The sequence below is a fragment of the Dermacentor albipictus genome, chromosome 1 (assembly GCF_038994185.2).
Source record: "Dermacentor albipictus isolate Rhodes 1998 colony chromosome 1, USDA_Dalb.pri_finalv2, whole genome shotgun sequence".
NCBI classification, from domain to species: Eukaryota; Metazoa; Arthropoda; class Arachnida; order Ixodida; family Ixodidae; genus Dermacentor; species Dermacentor albipictus.
In genome coordinates, this window is record NC_091821.1 from 373240021 (window position 1) to 373246608 (window position 6588).

The window sequence follows — 6588 nt, forward strand, 5'->3', positions numbered from 1 at the left end:
CGCGCCCGTTTATTAAAGAAAAGTTCCCCTCGCGGTGGGAACAAAGACGGCGCCTGATTATGACCCCGAATTCCGTAGGATTTTGTGTACTCTATGCTTGCTACATAGGCTAGTATACTAGCCTATGTAGCAAGCATATATACGCTTGCGTGAGGTGCCATTTATTACGGACCGTTAAGGGTTTCTTTATGCATTTTTAACGCATTGCACATTGTGCATAATGTTTCATATGTATAGGTAGAATTTTCGCTGTTGCTTGAAAAATAGCCCAAATGCGCAACTTCCGGGGACGAGGAGAAACTTTGAATGCATCGCCGCGCGTGCCGGCCCAAAACAAGTTTACAATTACGGTGGTGTTGACAGAGGCGCCTTTCTGCTGACGCGAGCGTCGCGTGATGGGGAAGTATACGTAAACATTTTAGCTGAAATGTGCCATTTTGTGATGTTTACCGCGTCATAAACAAGGATCCAATGGAGGCTCAGAGTAGAAAGCAGGGCAAGTTAGTGCGCCTTGATCTTAAAAAAAAAAGAAAAAGGGTTTCGTTTACTACTTTGTGTTTTTTGTCCGTCTTGTGCTGTTCTTCCTTTTGTCTTATTCTTAAAGTAAGCTTGGTAAATAAGTTGAATTTCGAAGTTCTTCATTATTGGCTCTTATATAAAGATCTTCGTTATAGACACGCACGCACGCACGCACGCACGCACGCACGCACGCACGCACGCACACACACACACACACACACACACACACACACACACACACACACACACACACACACACACACACACACACACACACACACACGCACACACACACACACTTAAAACAGTTGCACGCTTTGGGGTGTGTCCCACAGCGATAATGGTCACCTGCCTTGCTTGCGTTTTCTTTCTTGAAAACTCGGCGCTTGCTACTTTCCAGTCGAAAATGCTATGTCACTCTAATAACGCGCAAGGCGTTCGTAGCAGAAATACGGGCAGAAAGAAATAAAAGAAATACGGGCAGGACAGATTAGTATTGTTGTGGGACAAGATAAGCCCCAAAGGCTGCAATTTTTCTAAAGAGTGCACAGGCAAAGAAGGGACACGTAATCAAGGCCCGTATTCACAAAAACGTCTTGTTCGTAAGAGGAAATTCCAACCAATCCTGATGCTGGACATATCATTAGCGAAGGACGGCCGGGTAATGGCGAAGAGCACTGACGAACGAAACGTTTTGTGAATTTCAGCTCCAGGACGGCTTCCGTGCTTTTTTAGGTGTCGTTTCATAGTCCGTATTTTTACGCGCTGCATTTTTAATAGTCACGATATGAAGCAACGGTAGCCCAAACCAAGGTTTTATCCCTCCTTGCCGCTTTATTTTGCTGTCATTCCCGTCAAAACACTGCTCGCGAGCATTTAGCATTATACCAGCAGGTGTTTCTTTTTTGTTTAGGCTGTAAATCAAATTTTTATTAGCTTGTAGATAGCACGAATACATTTCGTGTGCTGGATTGCTCGGAGAGGCGGGCATTACTTGCGCTTTAAATTGAAACGCATAATCGACTAATTAACAAACGTTAATAAATTAAATTTTCGCTAATTACTTTGGCACATACTGCTATTTACAAATTGTAGCCTGTGAGTTTGCATGGCATAACCCATGCCCGTAAACTCTTCTGACCAGAATCAGGCTACTTCGGAGCATATCGGGGAAAGAAAAGGAAAAGAAAGGAAGAAAAATAGAGGAAGGAGAGAGGGAAAAGAGGCAGAAAGTAAAGTTTACAGCGCAAGGCTCTTCAGCTACTGATGACGTTCTTTTCCGAATTGCGCAGAGCATTAGAATTTTTATCGTTTATTATATTATTATTATTTTCCTGTATTTAAGCCTAGCCGTAAAACCGATATCTGGAATCATCGCTCGATTTCTATTTGTGCCGCGTCTAAGGTTTTAGAGCTTGCTTTTCACAACATATTGTCTTATACTGTGAAGAACTTAGTGATTACAAATCAGTATGGATTTCTCACCGGCCACTCCACCGTCCCAAATCTCGAAAGTTTCGTGACGCAGATCTCTGCGCTGATGCTTCAAAGGGGGCAAATTGACACCATTTGCTGTGACCTTAGCAAAGCTTTTGATGTAGTCAGCCACTCACTGCTTCGGATTAGGCTGACACACGTTGGGGTTGACTCTATAATTGTCAATCTCTTGCGCAGTTATCTTCTTGATAGATCATGTTATGTTAACGTCAATGGCCAAACGTCTTCTTTTTGCATGACAACTAGCGGCGTCCCTCAATGATCAGTTTTAGGATCACTACTTTTAAAATTGTTATTAATGACTTTCTTTCCGCTATTCGGAATTCTTCATTCCTTGGGTATGCCGATGACACCGAGATTTTAATGAAATTGATACTGTTGATGACTGTCGTATCCTCCAGTCTGACGGTTTTCTTTTTATAAATGGTGCAAAGACCTCACCTTGAATGCTGCTAGTACCAAAGTCATGACTTCCACAAGAAAAACAGCAAGAGTTTCTTTTTCTTGTTCTGTATATTCTGTACTATTGTGTAAGGTCTGTGAGATCAATGATCTCGGTGTACTTTTAGATACAACTTTACACTTTTCTGCTCGCCCTAAACGCGTTGCCATGCAGGGTATATGCGTTCTCTTGGCTCCATTTGCAGACTATCGAGAGAACTTAATTCTCCTACACCGTTACGCAAGTCATACAAAACAGTCTGTCTTCCTCAACTCGAGTACGAGCCGGTCGACTGAAATGGCTTTCCTAGATCCAAAAGTGAGATTATGGATCGGGAAAAGTTCTTAAATATATATTATCACCTCTTTGCTAGCACGGACACTGAACCTTGTTCCAGCACTGTTGTATTATTGTCAGTGCCCTTACTTCGCTGCCGATATGATCGCGCTCACCTTCTGTTTCTTTTCAAGCTCCTTCACGGTATCCTGACCTGTCCCGAACTCCGCACTTGTATCACGTTTCGTATTCCACGCAATACCGCCGGAGAACGTAGACCTTTCCGTGTTCCTGCCTGCCGTCACCAACGCTCATCCGTCCCCAGAATACTGAGTATTTATAACGCTTATTTTCATGACATTGGTATTTTACATAACTCGCGGTCATTGTTCTTTTCCGAGCTTTGCGTTGTTGCGTCATAGTTTAGCATATTGCTGAATTGCTCTTCTCCTCATTTTTCTTTTTTATTCACCTTGCGCCTTGTTCTTGTGCGCTGATCTTTTGAAGATTGGCAAGAACACTCGCGAACGAAAAGTTTGTGAATTCTAACCCCAAAGTGGCCTGACGACGATCTCATGACAACGATGTGATGATGACGGCCGTCTTCGTTGGTGTAACGGAAAGAACGGACGGACACGGCAGTTTCGTGCAGAGGAGGTTTGCGCTTCGGTGGATGCGGGTTGGAGTGGCCCTCACTCCTGCCGTGCCTCGGAAGTGGCCGCACTTTCGCCAGTTATATCCTCGCCCTAGGTGTCCAGTCTGCAAGTCACCGAATGCCGAAGCCGACATCCGCCATCTGTTGTGGGTTTGCCCTGCTTTGAAACCGACGAGGCTCCGGCACCTCGCAGCAGCGGGACTTTCGACGCATAATCCCCGCCACTAACTACACTGCTTGGACGCAGGGACCACATTTTCGATCCCCCCTGGAGTTTATTAGATCCGCAATGTTTTTTTCATTCATGCAGTCATCCTTATTCGCCCGCATCCCATAGCTCTGTATGCCCTGAGGCATTAACCCTCGCATTAAAAAAATACAATAAGCTTTATTTCTCCTTTTTTTTTCTTTTTTCCCAAAGCAATAGGAGCCACCCGTTCTGGCCCCTGTCGCGCGTTATCATTGAGGAATTAAGCTCGCGTGCTATCTCCAGCTAGGCGCAAATCCGGCCAGATCGAACGGGGGCCGTCGACTCATGGAAGCCACATTCGATCGAAATCCGGGCCGAGCTTATCGCAGAGAGAGCAGGCCGATGGCCCCGCGGCTGCAGCAGCCGTAGCATGGGACGCGACAAACCTGCAGCCGCAAAGGAAAGCGGCCTATGGGATTTGGGCAATCCGATAATCCAGGCCCGCGGCAACAAACATGGCAGGTCGTTGGTGCACCGACAGCGTTCGCCTGCGCGTGACACCTTTTAGGAACGCGGAGGTCGCAGCTTACCGCAGCCTCGAGTCAGTGAACCAAGTTGCTGGCGAACTAATGCGCTCGCGCCTCGCGCAGGACCCTCCTGTGCGGGTTGCGCTGTGCTTGCGCTACGACCTGCGCTATACGTGTAGGATGCGTGTGCGCTATACAAAAGACTGTACATTCGAAGCCGCGGGGCAGCGGATCCCGCGCGCAATCGGGGCTACTTTGTTTTCTACTGTCCTTCCGGCGCGGCTGAGTCAACAGTCCACCTTTGTTCGTTCCGCGCGTTACAAGTTTGCACCTTACGGAAGCAGCTAACAAAAAGGTCTACGGGAGACGCAACGTGGGTCGCGCAATAGACGACCCCGCCGCCACCGAATGATCGAACTTTTTGGCTGTCGTTCGAAGGGACTGCCAAAGACAAGCCTTGAGGGTATGCTTTGTCATATAATAGTGACGCAGCCTCGTTTTGGTTTATGTTTCCCCTTGCTTGATTGTTTGGCCCCGTCACTGTAAACATATATCCTCCTCACTGCTCACTAAGCAAGCTTGCGGCGCGGGAGGCTGTATAACATCTCTCATTTCAGCATTCTCGAACTGGGATGAATTGCTGAGCTTTGAGATGTCCACATCTCGCTCGCTCCTTAGAATAACCTCGGCATCGCTTTTCACAAGGCAGCATCCGTGCCTACCAGGGCCAGCAGCTCAGACACAGTGAGAAAGAATGCGGCAATGGCTCCCCAAGACTTCACGAAATGATATGTTGACATGTCGCTATTTCGTGGGAATTCTATAAATGGAAGCTGCAACAGTGACCGTAGGCACACAGTTCAGCGATGGAGAGAGGGATAATTGTAATCCGCGCGATAGTGGCTTAGAACTTCGGCCGAGGAACTTAAGACTACTTACGTGTGGGAATGCGAAAGCGTTATACCGTTTGTAGACCTCGGAACGCCATGAACACGCTAATATTAGGCACTCATGACGGGGCTCCTCCTCCTCCTCCCTATAGGCTGCGCCGTCACGTGCCCAATGACGCACGCACTCGGCCGCACCTTTAGCCAACCAAATGGCTGCGACGTGACGTGTGCAATGACGCACGCGCGAGGCACACATATAGTCAGCCAGCCGTAGTCACTGTCAACGAAAAAATACACGGACGCCTACGGGAACGTAATCGGGACTGGCGTCCATGTTCACTATGTAGCCGTTAAATCAAAATAACAAGATTCTACTTTACGTGGGTCGTATTTTATACCCATGGTTAAAAGTCCTTTTGATTATTCGAAAACTGAAAAAAAAGTATTTGATATTAGATCTGATTAGATTTGCTTCTGGAACAGGTTGATACGTATTGGATTAGGTGTCAAAAATTACTATTCGCATACCTCTGTCGGGAAGTTCGTGGCATTATGTCGCGCGTTATGAAGGGTGGTTTATTAAAATCACAGTTGCACGTGTTGCTGGGCTAGTCCGTTCATACTGAACAACTTCAGACCGTAACACATATAGGCCACTTTGCGAAAAATGGAAATAGAAAGGGGAGGAGACAGTCACTTGCCCTCTTTCCTTTGGAGAGACGTCTTATCGAGAGCGGGGTACATGTCCAGTGATAGGAGTCTGAATTTTTTTTTTTTGCTTTAGTATGCTGCACCGTGAAAGCTTCTTTATATTGGTTGTCTTTGTAATCAGAATAAACAGTCGAAAGTAAGAGCTCACCTGTCCCCTCTTTTTTTTTTTCCATTTTTCGCTAAGTGGCCATAGCTCTGATGGTCTGAAATTGTTCGGTTTATTAAAACCAAATATGGTGAATTAGGGACAAGTAAGTTCACATACTCAATAATAATATATTCTTCAGAGCGTAGTACGTGGTTATAGATTTTCAGTATTACCAGTACGAAATTTAATTAATAGGGAACTCTAGAGGGTCATTTGTTGTTTATGAAATGCGACCGTATTGGAAGTCTGGCTACTGAAAAGCCCGCTATCCCAAAATCGGAGACAAAAACAAACAAAGAAATAAGCACGCATACAAACAAAAACTATACAAGAAATCAATACTGGTAGAAAAAATATACAAATTATCAATTATTTAGCAATCGTTTAGAACTTTAGTGTAAAAGAATCTCCGCACTACGTACTAAGAATTTCGTATAAAGTTACGGGTGTGTTTAGATCATGCGCGACGCATAGTTCGCATATGTGGGACACACACAGACATACGCAGAGAGAGAGAGAGAGAGACGCAAGCGATTAGCATTCTTCCGTACACCACTACGACCAACGTTAAAGACCGGCAATACGACCCTGCATGTTTTAGCCCTAGCGAAGTCGCTAAAAGCACGGAGCGGACGATGGCAGGCTATGATAATCTTAGGCAATCTCCGCGCAACAGCTTGATTCAACGACTAAGCTTAACGCGGCAATAAGCGACACGTGGTACAGCAGGCAC